Source organism: Chiloscyllium plagiosum, chromosome 3, assembly GCF_004010195.1.
Source record: "Chiloscyllium plagiosum isolate BGI_BamShark_2017 chromosome 3, ASM401019v2, whole genome shotgun sequence".
Classification (NCBI taxonomy): domain Eukaryota; kingdom Metazoa; phylum Chordata; class Chondrichthyes; order Orectolobiformes; family Hemiscylliidae; genus Chiloscyllium; species Chiloscyllium plagiosum.
In genome coordinates, this window is record NC_057712.1 from 47,935,509 (window position 1) to 47,951,078 (window position 15,570).

Consider the following 15,570-nt stretch of genomic DNA (forward strand, 5'->3'; position numbering starts at 1 on the left):
TATTTTTTTCACTGTTCTGTACCTCTTATTTCTTGATTGTCTCTCTTTCTCTCGCTCCCCACTCTCCCCACTCCTTTTTCCTCTCCTCTTCCCCCTTTGCTACCCTTCTCCCCTGTTTTCCATTTTGCCTCTGCTTCACCCATCCCCCCATCACCCACATATTTTGTCACATAGCAATGGCTTCAGCCTTGGTCATTCACAGCTCCTAATCTCCCGATAATCTCTCTATACACTGTCATTATCACCTCTTTATTGCTACCTTTGCTTTTGGAGCCAGGACTCACCTTCTCTCAGCCTAGTATAAATACCTCCCTATTTTCTCCCCTTTTTTTTAGCTTTGACAAAGGGTCAGTTAGACTCGAAATGTCGGCTCTTTTCTCTCCTTACAGATGCTGCCAGACCTGCTAAGATTTTCCAGCATTTTCTCTTTTGGTTTAAGACTGCCAGAAGCTCCCCTCAGGAATTGCAACGTAAATATCAATGACAGGGAGGCCCTCATTCAGAAGAAACCAACTTGTATGAAGGGACACAGGAAAACTCTTTGGAAGGGGGAACTACAGAAAAGGAACCAGAGAAAGGAATGTCAACTATCCCAAGGCCAAGGATCACTTGCATCTCCTGAAATACTTGCCAAATATGCAGCTGGAGATGCAGCTCTAGGATTGGGCTCATCAGCCACACAAGAATCCAAAGAACGCATGACCAGTGACAGTGTATTTCCGAGATGAACAATCATATTTGTTAGCGGGTGGTTGCCGACAATCCCTGCTGCAGCTGGAATCATCCGGAGAATCCCTGTAGGCAACAGACAGGAACTGAATTTGGTGGAATGACTGACTATATGTTACAACACCTGGGTGAGGTTATTTGGGACCTGATGATGTGTATACCAAAAGCTATTTACCATCTGTCATTGACAGACATTTTGGGTTACAGTTTATGTTGCAAACAAATTAATGTAGTTTCTTTCTTCATACATTCAATGTGCCTTCTTCCTTTCAATTAAAATATATTTGCTTATACCTTTTTAATTAGCATTTTATCATTATATTCAACATTCATTCCTGTAGTGTGCAGAGTATGGCTCCAAACCTAAATGAGATTCTGCAGGGACATCAGCTTGCAGAAATAAGTGGACAAATGGTCTGTTGGTGCTATAATTTAAAAATAATATTCTTTAAAGGATGTAATGTCACTGGCAAGACCAACAATTGTTTCCGGCCCCTAACTACCCTTGAACTGTGTGGCTTGTTGGACCATTTCAGAGAACATTTAAGAATCAACTACATTGCTGCTGGTCTGAAGATACATGTGGGCCAGACTAAGCAGTGGGAGTAGCAGGAGACACAGCGGAAGGGACGTGGAGACCAGGAGGGTGCTGGGAAGGCAAGGAAACTGTTTAAATACTTATCTTCAAAGCCCACGGCCTTTTTCCTGTCCGGAAGCAGTAGGAGACACAGCAGAAGGTGATGTGGAGACCAGGAGGGAAGGTAAGGAAACTGCTTAAATACTTACCTCCGAAGCCCACAGCTTTTTTCCTGTCCAGGGCAGTGGGAGAGACAGCGGGGGTGTTGTGGAGACCAGGAGGGTGCCGGGAAGGTAAGGACTTAGTATATATTTGGGCAGCGGCTACCACTCTCCCACCCCGCCAACCAGAAGAAAGAGACTCTATAAAGTAAGGATTTAATTTTTTTCTTTTTCTTTCTTTTTCATATATTTAAGTGCATTGTTTCATTTTAGTTAGTTGATATAAAGCTAAGCTTACAATGGCAGGGGACCTCAGACCCATGGCATGTGCCTCTTGCATGATGTGGGAGCTCAGGAACGTGGCTGACATTCTGGACTCATACACTTGCAAGAAGTGTGTCCAGTTGCAGCTCTGGTTTGACCGCATGATGGCTCTGGAGCTGTGGCCGGCTCACTGTGGAGCATCCACATTGCTGTAGTTGATTCTTAAATGTTCTCTGAAATGGTCCAACAAGCCACACAGTTCAAGGGTAATTAGGGACCGGAAACAATTGCTGGTCTTGCCAGTGACATTACATCCTTTAAATATTTTTTTAAAAAGATTATAGCACCATCAGGCCATTTTTCCACTTATTTTTGCAAGCTGATGTCCCTGCAAAATCTCATCTATGTTTGGAGCCATACTCTGCACACTACAGGAATGAGTACATGGATAGCACGTTTAGTGAACTGGTCACACCACAAGTTAGCATTGCTGAGGGAGACAGTGAATGGGTGACCAAAAGGCAGAAAAATAATAGGAAGGCAGTGCAGGTGTCCCCTGTGGTCATCTCCCTCCAAATCAGGTATACCGCTTTGGATACTATAGGGGGAGATGGCTCACCAGGGGAGGGCAGCAGTTGCCAAGATCATGGCACCGTGGCGGGCACTGCTGTTCAGAAGGGAGGGAAAAAGACTTGTAGGGCCATAGTCATAGGGGATTCTATTGTAAGGGGAGCAGATAGGCAGTTCTGTGACCGAAAACAGGACTCCCGGATGGTATTTTGCCTCCCAGGTACTTGGGTCAGGGATGTTACCGATCGGCTGCACAGCATTCTGAAAGGGGAGGGTAAACAGCGAGTTGTCTTGGTGCATATAGGCACCAACGATATAAGTAAAACACAAGATGAGGTCCTGAAAGCAAAATTCAGGGATGTACGAGACAAGTTAAAAAGGAGGAACTCAAAGATAGTGATCTCGAGATTACTATGTGCCACGTGCTAGCCAGCATAGAAATGAAAAAAACAGGTAGGATGAACATGTGGTTTGAGAGATGGTGTAGGAGGGAGGAGTTCAGATTTGTTGGACATTGGGACCGGTTCTTGGGAAGGTGGGACTATTACAAAATGGACGGTTTACATCTGAACCAGACCGGAACCAATGTCCTTGGGGGAGTTTTTGCTACTGCTGTTGGTGGGGGGTAAGGGGGGGGCTAAACTAATGTGGCAGGCGGCTGGGAGCCAGTAGAGAAGACAAGTAGATAGCGAGATGGAAACTGGAGACTATAAGACTCATGAAGATAGTATTAATAAGGGGAAGAGTAGGCAGAGAGCAGATGAACGCAAAAGAACTGGTGGCCTGAAGTGCATCTACTTTAATGCAAGGAGTATAGAGTGTAAGGCAGATGAACTTAGGGTTTGGATTGGTGCCTGGTAGTATGATGTTATTGTAATCACAGAGACTTGGTTGAAGGAAGAGCATGATTGGCAACTAAATGTTCCACAATATAGATGCTTCAGACAGGACAGGGAGGGATGTAAAAGGGGGGAGGTGGAGTTGCATTGCTGGTCAGGGATGATATCACAGCTGTGCTAAAGGAGGACACTATGGAGGGCTTGAGTAGTGAGGCATTATGGGTGGAGCTGAGAAATAAGAAGGGTGCAGTTACATTGTTGGGGCTGTATTACAGGCCTCCCAACAGTGAGCATGAGGTAGAAAAACAAATAGATAAACAGATTATGGAAAGATGTAGAGGCAATAGGGTAGTGGTGATGGAATATTTTAAGTTTCCCAACATTGACTGGGATACATGTAGCGTCAGAGGTCTGGATGGGGTAGAACTTGTAAGAAGCATCCAGGAGAGTTTTCTAGAGCAGTATGTCAATTGTCCGACGAGGGAAGGGGCCATATTGGACCTGGTGTTGGGGAATGAGCTAGGCCAGGTGGTAGAAGTTGCGGTGGGGAATTTCTTTGGGAACAGTGACCACAGTTCTATAAGTTGTAGAATACTCGTAGACAAAGATGAGAGTGGTCCTAAGAGAAGAGTACTAAACTGGGCCAAGGCCAATTACATCAAAATTAGGCAGGAGCTGGGAAATGTGGATTGGATACAGCTATTTGAAGGGAAGTCCACATTTGATATGTGGGAGGCTTTCAAAGATAGGTTAAAGATAATGCATGATAAGCATGTCCCTTTGAAGGGAAAGAATAGGAAAGGCAAGATTCATGAACCGTGGATGATAGGAGAAGTCGTACGACTAGTCAAGAGGAAAAGGGAAGCATACATAAGGTCCAGGCAGCTAAGAGCAGAATGGGCCCTGGAGAAATATTGGAAGAGTAGGATCAGTCTTAAACGAGGAATCAAGCGGGCTAAAAGGAGTCATGAAATAGCTTTAGCGAGCAAAATTAAGGAGAATCCCAAAGCCTTTTATTCTTATATAAGAAGCAAGCGGGTAACTAGAGAAATGATTGTTCCACTAAAGGATAATGAAGGAAGGGTTTGTGTTGAAGCTGAGAGAATGGGTGAGAGTGTAAATTTCTTTGCCTCAGTGTTCATTGAGGAGAAGGACATGATGAATGTTGAGATAAGAGATAGAAGTTTGATTAGTCTGGATCACGTTGACATAAGTAGGGAATTTGTGTTGGGTAGGCTTGAGGTTATTAAGGTGGACAAATCCCCAGGACCAGATGGGATCTATCCCAGGTTGCTGAGGGAGGCAAGAGAGGAAATAGCTGGGGCCCTAACAGATATCTTTGTGGCATCCTTAAACACAAGTGAAGTGCCAGAGGACTGGAGGGTTGCTCATGTTGTCCAGCTGTACTAGAAGGGTAGTAGAGATATTTTGGTGGGAAATTTTCTGGAGAAGGTACAGAGGGATAGGATCTACTTCTATTTAGAAAAGAATGGGTTTATCAGTGATAGGCAACATGGTTTTGTACGGGGGAGATCATGTCATATCAACTTAATAGAGTTCTTCGAGTAAGTGACCAAGTTGATAGGTGAAGGAAGGGCTGTAAATGTCATATACATGGACTCTAGAAAGGCTTTTGATAAGGTTCCCCATGGTAAACTAATGGAGAAAGTGAAGTCACATGGTGCGCAGGTTGTTCTAGCTAGGTGGATAAAGAACTGGTCGAGCAACGGGAGACGGAGAGTAGTGGTTGAAGGGAGTTTATCGAAATGGAGAAAGGTGACCAGTGATCCTCCACAGAGATCAGTGATGGGGTCACTGTTGTTTGTAATATATATAAATGATCTGGAAGAGGGCACTGTTGGTATGATCAGCAAGTTTGCAGATGACTCAAAGATTGGTGGAGTAGCAGAAAGCATAGGGGACTGTCAAAGATTACAGGAGAATATAGATAGACTGGAGAGTTGGGCAGAGAATTGGCAGATGGAGTTCAGTCCAGGCAAATTTGAGGTGATATATTTTGGCAAGTCTAATTGTAGAGCGGAGTATAAAGTGAATGGAAGAGCCTTGGGAAAAGTTGATGAGCAGAGAGATCTGGGAGTGCAGGTCCATTGTACCCTGAAGGTGGCTGCACAGGTGGATACAGTGGTCAAGAAGGCATATGGTGTGCTTGCCTTCATCGGATGGGGGATTGAGTATAAGAACTGGCAGGTCATGTTAAAATTGTACACGACATTGGCTCGGCCTCATTTAGAATACTGTGTACAGTTTTGGTTGCCACATTACCGAAAGGATGTGGACTCTTTGGAGAGGATGCAGAGAAGGTTTATGAGGATGTTGCCTGGTATGGAAGGTGTTAGCTATGCAGAGAGGTTGAGTAGGTTAGGTTTGTTTTCATTAGAAAAAAGGAGATTGAGGGGGGACCTGATTGAAGTCTACAAAATCATGAAGGGTATAGACAAGGTAGATAGAGGTAAGCTTTTCTCAGGGTGAATGATTCAATAATGAGAGGTCACACTTTCAAGGTGAGAGGTGAAAAGTTTAAGGGGGATACACGAGGCAAGTACTTTACACAGAGAGTGGTGTGTGTCTGGAACGCGTTGTCAGCAGAGGTAGTAAAGGCAGGCACGGTAGATTCATTTAAGATGCATCTTGACAGATGCATGAGTAGATGGGGGGCAGATGCTTAGGAATTGGGTGACAGGTTTAGACAATGGATTTGGATCGGCCCAGGCTTGGAGGGCCAAAGGGCCTGTTCCTGGGCTTTAATTTTTCTTAGTTCTTTATTCTTTAAAATCTGATTTTTTTTTCTAAAGGGCAATATGATAATTGATTAGCATTTATGACAATTGACGATCATTTCATTGTGACCATGACTGACACTAGCTTTCAATTCCACATTACTGGGAATTGAATGCAAATCCCATCAGTTGTCCTGTGGATCTGATCCCACATTTTCAGAGCATTAGCCTGGGCCTTTGTATTATTGATTCAGTGACGTTACCAATGTAAACTACCTCCCTGGAGAACACATTGCACATACTAAACACATTCCCCATCTTATTCCTGAATGGGCTCTTTTCAGCAACAAATCCAATGAACATTTATCTGAGGGTCTTGAATTTTCTGATATAAAATGGGCAAACCGACACTTGTGGTTTTTTTCCCCAGCTGAACACTGCTGTTATTTTGTGATATTTGCCATCTCTACCAGTCTGGGGTACTGGGCAAGGATTGATTAGTTCACTGACAACAATTTACTTTGTCTTTGCTTTATCTTGGAATTATCTAGTAAATGGTAGTAGAGAATACACCACTATAGAGTATCCATAGAAGAGATTATTCTTAGAGGACAAGAACATTTTTGTATGACATCAGTAAGTACAATGACATTTGTTTTAGCATAATTACTAGGAGCTTTTGGAGCAGGTACAGTTTTATCTGCTTCCTCCGTAAGCTAGAATCGAACTCACTGTCTCCTGTGTATGTGGCGTCAGTAGAATGGGTGGAACCCATGTACTATGAACATTATTCCCTTCAGAACCATTACATTATACAACAACCCTCAGTGATATTTTTTAAGTGATTCACCCAGGTTAAATGTTTTGTCTGCAATTCAATATTACATTCCGACTCCTTCATATCATTGCTTCAACCTACAAAATAGAAGAACACTGAGAATGATTGAAGTTGCAAAATATGCAATAGTTTTACAATGTAAAGTTGCAACCTCAGTTTTGTTTCACACATCAGAGTATCATCAACAGAAGATCATTAAACAGTAACCTTGACTACTGTGTTTTGTGATTATTAATCATATGTCACAGTATTCTTACAATTGGATATTCAATGGATAATTAGCAATCCCTTAAATGAATCCTAATAAATTGAGATTGTGATGGGGAATATAAACCTGGGAATTACTTTGAAGGATAACATGCAAATGTTTAACATGCTTGTACTAAATTCTTCTGTCTGCTGTTTTAATGGAGGCGTTAAACCATTTATTTTAAATGACTCCATTAAAATAACTGAGTGAGGAATTTGATATCACTGTGTTAAGCAGTAATATGATACCACTCCCCATGGTAATATTCAGGATGTACTGTTTAGCTGTACATCATTTTGGGACTGGTACATTTTATTTTTTTCCATAAAAATTAAATGATGAACATTAAATCCTTCAGGAAATAAGTTATATTGAGGGTAAGCATCATGCAAACCCAGTGCCAGAAAGGCAATTGAACAATAGTGTTATCTCACAAGTCAATAGATTCAGAGTGATTTGCAATAAAAGGTAGATTGAAGTAGCTAGGGCATGGAATACACTGCCTGGAAGTATGGTGGAGGTAGACTTAATTGAAGCATTCGAGTGGGCATTAGAAGATTAGGAGAAAAATTACCTGCAAGGTTTTGGGAAAAAAATAGAAGATTAGACATAGGTAATGATGGTCACTTAAGAAGACAATACAGACACAGTGGGTCAATTGGCCTCCTTCTGCACCATAACATTTCTGTGATTTTGTGACTTGTCCAATGCCAAAGTGAAATTTGTACAAAGCCTGTTATGCTTGACATGTTGCTCATCTGCCTGGCTCCAGACTTCTGAATTCTGAACTGACTGCTCTAGTCTGAACTGAAAATGTGTTGCTGGAAGCGCAGCAGGTCAGGCAGCATCCAGGGAACAGGAGAATCGACGTTTCGGACATAAGCCCCTTTTCACGAAGCCCTTCCTGAAGAAGGGCTTATGCCCGAAACGTTGATTCCCCTGTTCCCTGGATGCTGCCTGACCTGCTGCGCTGTTCCAGCAACACATTTTCAGCTCTGATCTCCAGCATCTGCAGACCTCACTTTCTGCTCTAGTCTGAACTCAGCTATGGTAGGAGAAGCACAGCTAATGGTCTTTAGGGATGTTCACCAAGCATCTATGAAGAGATTGGATATCACTTTCCAAAATATCATTTTGGAAAGCACAGAGGAAAACAAGAGACTTTGTCAGAATGAAGTTCAGTTGGAGAGAGCATTCAAACCTCTAACCTTTCAAGCAATATCTGTCCTATATATGGGGGAGCCAAAGGATTCCATATTGGACTTAACAGTCATCTCAGAACTCATTCAACTGCAATGGACATAAGTCATCCTCAAGGCTGACAGAAGACCTAAGAACAAGTAGATTGGTAGATCTTACAGTGTTTTGGAAATAAAATTGTTTTGGCACTGACAATATGGGATGAATGTTAGATGTTCATGTTTGATGGGCTTAGGTAGGGATCAAATGTACTGAAGTTATATTCTACAAAATCAATGAAAGCTTTGGGCCCCAGTGATTTGCTACAAACATTTGTATGTAAGTCATCAGGTTCTCTTTAACCTGTGAGGATTCCAAAATTCCCATGTTCCCATTTTACCATGCATGTTCCCATTAATACATTACTCTTGCTCTTTCCAATGATCATGGTCATGGATTTGGAAGGTGTTTTCTGAGGAACCTTAGTGAATTTCTGCAGTGCATCTTGTTGAACTACTGAGAAATGGTGGTGTAGGAAGTGGATGTTTGTGAATGTGGTGACAATTAAGCAGGCTGCTTTGTCCTGGGTGTTGTCAGACCTCTTGAGGTTTTCTCAATCTACACTCATCCAGACAGATGGAAAGTATTGCATTACATTCCTGACTTTAGATACTGAACAGGCTTTGGGGAGTCAGGAGATGACTTGTTCACTATAAGAGTCCTAGCACTGACCTGCTTTTGTAGCCACAGTACAGCACTGAGAAATGTTTGAAGAAGCAATTTAAAATGTTCAACAAACAAATATTTCATAAAAGCCAAAACCTCAAAAAGGAAGATTCATCGATGGTTTACTGAAATATTTAAGGTTTGTATTAGATTTTAACAAAAGATGCTCGAAATGTTGCAAATAAAATTGTAGGATTAAGAGTGCTTTACAACCAACAAAGGTGAACCAAAATTTGATAAAAAGAGAAAAGAACATTAAATAGCCAAGAATATAACGAAAAGTTGGAAGATTTTAGCAATGCTCTTTTTTATATAATTGTAAAGTATTCACTAATTCCTTAAATGTAGTAAGATGAGAGAATTTCATGGGAAAAGAAGAAATGGAAGAAAATTGTGCAAATATTTTGGCAGACATTTTCCAATTTTTCAGAAAGTGGCACGGCAGGCAGGTATGAGAGCACCCAAACCTGCAGGCAAGTTTGGCACATCACTCCATGGAATAATATTATCACACCTCCCCTGAAAGTGCTGGCTGATCAGAGGCTAACAGCCAGTGCGAACAACTGCACACTATTGAGCCTGCTGATGGCACAGCAAAAGGAGGGAAGATAGGTGGTTTCTCAGAGTGGGGTGGGGTATCAATTGCAAGGGTAACCTCCATCCATGCCACTGATCACCTTCAGTTTGGAGCAGATTTTGTCCCCATTCCCCTTCCCCGTATCCCCACGACCCCTACAAACTCCAGAGCAGGTTGTTCCTTTTCAGGAATCCTGCCGAGACAAAATTAATCATAGTGCTCACATGAAGAGGTCCTTGAGCAGCCAGTGACAGTCCACTTTTTTAGTGGTGGCCTTCGGAAAGTCTAACTTAGCTTTTGCACCCAGCAGGCTGAGAGGAGTAGTGTTTCTAATATTCTTGAAATTTCCAGACATGGACAATCTGCTAGCATCCAGAAGAGAGGAAGAAAGATCCTAGGAAATGAGTAAGCAAATTATGTTAATCAGGGAAGTTACAGATAGTATCAAGTTCTTGGAAAGAAAACATACAAAGTGGAAAAGGTAAGTTAGGGAATTGGGAAAGTTCAGGTTGTAAGTTTGCTCACTGAGCTGGAAGGTTTGTTTTCAGATGTTTCATCACCATACTAGGTAACATCATCAGTGAGTCTGGTGAAGCACTGGTGCTCTGTCCCACTTTCTATTTATGCTTCTTGATCTGTTAAGGTGAGTGATATAATTTCTAGTTCTTTTTCTCAGAGTTGGTAAATGAGGTCCAAATCAATGCATTTATTGATTGTGTTCTGGTTTGAATGCCAGGCCTCTAGTAATTCCCATGCGTGTCACGATTTAGCCTGTCCTAGGATGGATATTTGTTCCAGTCGAAATGGTGTCCTTCTTCGTCTGTTTGTAAGGATACTAGTGATAGTGGGTCATGTCATTTGGTGGCTAGTTGGTGTTCATGTATCCTGGTGGCAAGTTTTCTGCCTGTCTGTCCAATGTAGTGTTTGTTACAATCCTTGCAGGGTATTTTGTAAATGACATTTGTTTTGCTGGTTGTTGGTACAGGGTCCTTTATTTTCATCAGTAGCTGTTTTAGTGTGTTGGTAGGTTTGTGGGCTACCATGATGTCAAGTAGGTTTGTTGGCTACCATGATGGTAGTCATCTCCAAGATGTCCTTGATGTATGGTAGTGTGGCTAGAGTTTGTGGGTGTGTTGTGTCTACTTGTTTGAATTTGTTGTTTAGGAATTGGCAGTCTATGTATATCAGGTACACATTGTTCTTGCAAACGCTATATAAATACTTTTCTTCTTCCGCTCATATTGCTGCAGTGTGTTGTGGCCTGTTCAAATAATGTCCTGATGCAGCTCCATTTGTGTTTGTTGGGTTGATTGCTTCTGTAGTTAAGTATCTGGTCTGTGTGTGTCACTTTCCTGTAGTTACTGGTCTGCAGTTCTCCAGATCATTCCGCTGGGACATCTTGGAAGAGGAGTCTGTTGTTGTTCTCCTCCTCATTAGTGAAATTTATGTTGTTGTTGATGATGTTGTAAGTTTCCTCTAATTTGTTCCGTTTTGTGATTGCAAAGGTATCATCTACATAGCAGACATAAAGTTTGGGTTGGATCATGGGTAGAGCTGTTTGTTTGAGTTTCTGCATTACTGGTTCTGCTAAGAAGCCTGATATTGATGATCCCATGGGATTTCTGTTGATTTGTTTGTAGATCTTGTCTTTGAAGGTGAAGTGGGTAGTGAAGCACAGGTCTACTAGCTTGAGGATGTTGTCCTTGCTGATTAAGTTGGTGCTGTCTGGTGTTTGTGTCCTTGGTTCATCTACTAGCGAGGTCAGTGTTTCTTTGGCCAGGCTGATGTTAATTGATATGAGTAGGGCTGTTACATCAAAGAAGAACCATTATTTTGTCCTCTTCTATTTTGGTGTCAGGAATTAATGGGTCGAGTGAATGGAGTGGCGTAAGTCTTCTACTAGGCACTCCAGTTTTCAGTGGAGTTCCTTTGCTACTCTGTATGTCGGTGTGCCGGTGAATGAGACTATGAGTCTGTGGGGGGGGGGGGGGGGGGGAGTCCTGGTTTGTGTACTTTAGGTAATCCATTGAAGCGAGGTGTGTTGGATCCATCAGGTTTCATTTTTTGGAGCCCTGTCTTTTTAATTTCACCTGATTTGTGAAGCGTCTTCAATGTAGCTGTGATACGGTTTTCTGGTTGTGGAGTCAGGTCTATCGCCACCTGTAGGTAAGTGTCAGTTTCTGTGAATAGTGAATTCACCTTTTTAATGTATTGTGTTCTGTCTAGGATGGCGGTTATGCGTCCATTGTCTGCAGGTAGGATTACCATAATTCTGTCTTTCCTGAGTCCTTCTAGTGCTTTCCTTTCCTGTGTGTTGAGAGTGAACACCAGTGCTTCACCACAGGCTCACTGATGATGTTATGTCGCATGGTGATGAAACATCTGAAAACATACCTTTTAGCTCAGCAAGCAAATTTACAACCTGAACCCTAACCTGAGCTACAAATCTTCTCAAAAAATCGCAAATTGGGAAAGTTTTAAACCAAAAAGAGATGTTTAAAAAATAAGATAGGGAAAAGATCATCTTTGAGAATAAACTCACACTTACATTTCCCAAAGGGAACTCGGCATAGCCAATGATTTACATGTAGATAAAAAAAAAAGTTAAGGACTAGATGGGAACATTCCTGATGAAGAGTTTATGCTTGAAACTTTGACTCTCCTGTTACTCAGATGCTGCCTGAGTTGCTGTGCTTTTCTAGCACCACATTTTTTGACTGGAATTGCAAAAGTAAAGTGAAAAATGAATTGGGAATTAAGGGAGTGGTTGACAAAGGTGGGATATTAAGTTATGTCAAAATAAGTGGGACTAGGGAACATAATGGGGCTAAAGACTGATAAATCCCTTGGAATGGATGGGATGCATCTTAGGATATCATAAGAAGTAGTTACAAAGATAATGGATGCACTGGTAATAATCTTCCAGGAATCCTTAGACTATGGAACAGGTAAACTGCAATTCAATACCTTCATTTCAAAAGCAAAGCAAAACAGATATTTAAAGGTCATTTAACTTAATATCTGTTGATGGGAAAAAGTTACAATTTATTATAAGAGCGTAGTTATTGGCAGAGCATTTAGAAACACATAATATAATCAAGCAGAGTTAGTTTGGCAGACTTAGCAGGAGAAATCATGTAGGAGAATTTTGAGGAGGTCACAAGAAGGTTGAAGTAGTTGTTACAATACATTTAGATTTCCAGAAGATGTTTGATAAGTTTCCATACATTAGGCTACTTAATAAAATACGAACATATAGTGCTGGAAGAATTATATTATCATGGAAGGAGGCTAACCAACAAATAAAAAGTGTAAGAAAAGTTGGAATAAGGGGACATTTTCAAGATGGCAACCTGCAACTGGTGGTGTGTTGCAGGGATCAGTACTGGGGCTGCAATTGTTTCCTATATATATATAAATGACTTGAATGAGAAAAATGAATGTACTATAGCTAATTTGTTAATGACACAAAAATAGATGGGAAGGCAAGTAGTGAGGATGACACAAACAATCTGCAGAGGGATGTAGACAGGTTAAGTGAGTGGGCAAAAATGTGATAGATGAAATGTAATGTGGGCAAATGTGACATTATGCCCTTTGACATAGAGAATAGAGGATATGAATATTACTTGAATGGAGAAGGACTGCAAAAATCTATACTGTAGAGGGATTTGGTTGTCCCATGTATAAATCTCAAAAATGTTGCATCCCAAGTTCAGCAGGCAATAGAAAATGCAAATTATGTGTTACTATTTATTTCTTGACAAAATTACACAATGCACTAGTTAGATCACAAATTAAATACTGTGAATAGTTCTTGCCCCTTTAAGTCAGGAAGAATTCTGGTCTCCTTCCTATCGGAAAGATGTTGTGATACTTGAAAGTGCTCAGAAAAGATTTACGAGGATGTTGCCAGAGTTGGATGATTTGAGCTATAGGGAGAGGCTGAATAGGTTGTTTTCCCTGGAGCTTCAGAGGCTGAGGGGTGACCTTATAGAAGTTGATGAAGGGCATGGATAGGATAAGTAGACAAAGTTTTTTCCCTGGGATGGGTGAGTCCAGAACTAGAGGGCATAGGTTTAGGGTGAGAGGGGAAAGATATAAAAGAGACCTAAGGGGCAACTTTGTCACACAGAGGGTGGTACGTGTATGGAATGCGCTGCCAGAGGAAGTGGTGGAGGCTGGTACAATTGCAACATTTAAAAGGCATTTGGATGGGTATATGAATAGGAAAGCTTTGGAGGGATATTGGCCAGGTGCTGGCAGGAGATTGGGTTGGGATATCTGGTTGGCATTGACGAGTTGGACCGAAGGGTCTGTTTCGGTGCTGTACATTTCTATGACTCTATGACATTGGAGGCGATCCTGAGAAGCCGTAAGGAAATTCATGAGGTTGATCCTGAATGTGGTGGCATTGCTGTATGAGGATGAATTGCCATGTGAGGATAGATTGTCATATGAGGAGTGATTTGCTCATGAAGAGGACTTGCTGTAAGAGGAGAGGCTGAGAAATTTGGACCTTTACTCATCATGTTTTAGAAGAATGTGAGACAAACCAAAGAAACACACAAGATTCTTTGGGGAACTGGCAATGTAGATGCAGAGAGGTTGCTTCCATTTGGGAGAGTTTAGAAAAATAGTGCATAATCTCAGAATAAGGGGTCACAAATATAAAACAGAGATGAGAAGGAATTTCTTCCCTCAGAGGATAATTAATCTGTTAATTGTTTTACTACAGAGGGTTGTAAAGACTGGATTGTTAAGTGTATGCAAATCTGAGATAGACATTTGGTAATCAGTGAGGAAATCAAGAGCTATTGCGAAAAATCAGGAAAGTGGAGTTGAGAGTTATCAGATCCCCCCTGATCCCATTGAATGATGAAGCAGACTAGATTGGGTTAATGGCCTCCTCCTGCATTTATGTCTTATGGTTAAGTAGAAATCAATTCTCACATCTTCTTTAAAGGTCAGTGCAACTTGAAATTCTATTTTGTGAAAGTTTCCCAGATGACAGTTTGTACATTTTATAATCTCACGAAACATTGTTATGAGACACGTCAGGTACCAGACTGAAATCTGGCTTAATGGATTATAATTTTTTTTGGTTTTAAAAGGGAGCCTTTCACTCAAACACAAGCACACAATGCTGTAAAATTGCAGCAAAACCGAACAAACAAAACAAAAGTTTATTCTGCAAAAGAAGTGAAAAATCAAAAATAACTAAATCAAACTATTATGTATAAAGCAAGTTTAACTATTTCCAAACACATAATAAAATATAATCCCATTAATCTCTTCCTTTACAGTACTCACACCAGAGTGAATTTCCTTATCACTTCAGAGGGCTTAGAAACTGTGGCTTCATTTCCTGAAAAGAAGGATTTGAACACCTCTTCCTGGGCCTTCTTCATAGAGCCTTCAAAAAACTGAGCTTGGACTTTCTCAGCTTTAAATAATCCCTTCAGGTTGTAACCAAAAACCTCTGATCTGGAACACTTAAACCAGATTCCTTATGTTGAGATATTGATTTCTGAACAGCTTCAAACTTTCTCTCCATAGTCAAGAGCAATTGTTCCATATCCAACTTCAGCCAAGATTTCCAAATTTGAAATCCAAAACTTTGATCCAAACTATCCAGTCAAAACAAAACAATCAATCTCTGACTTTCTAAATGGAAAAGCACAATTGCTATGTCTTTTTAGTTTGCTGTCTTTTTAATTATGGAACTGAAATGAGAAAACCAATGACTGCTGCATGTTTGAAAGCAAGTAGCCTGACTCAACTTGCCAGCAGTGGTGCTGGAAGAGCACAGCAATTCAGGCAGCATCCGAGGACAGGCAAAATCGACGTTTCGGGCAAAAGCCCTTCATCAGGAATAAAGGCAGAGAGCCTGAAGCGTGGAGAGATAAGCGAGGGGGGGGGGGGGGGGGGGAGAGAGTAGCATAGAGTACAATAGGTCAGTGGGGAAGGAGATGAACGTGATAGGTCAGGGAGGAGAGGGTGGAGTGGATAGGTGGAAAAGGAGCTGGGCAGGTCGGACAAGTCCGGACAGGTCAGGGGACCGAGTTTCTGGAGGTTAGAAGCTAGGATGAGGTGGGGGAACGGGAAATGAGGAAACTGTT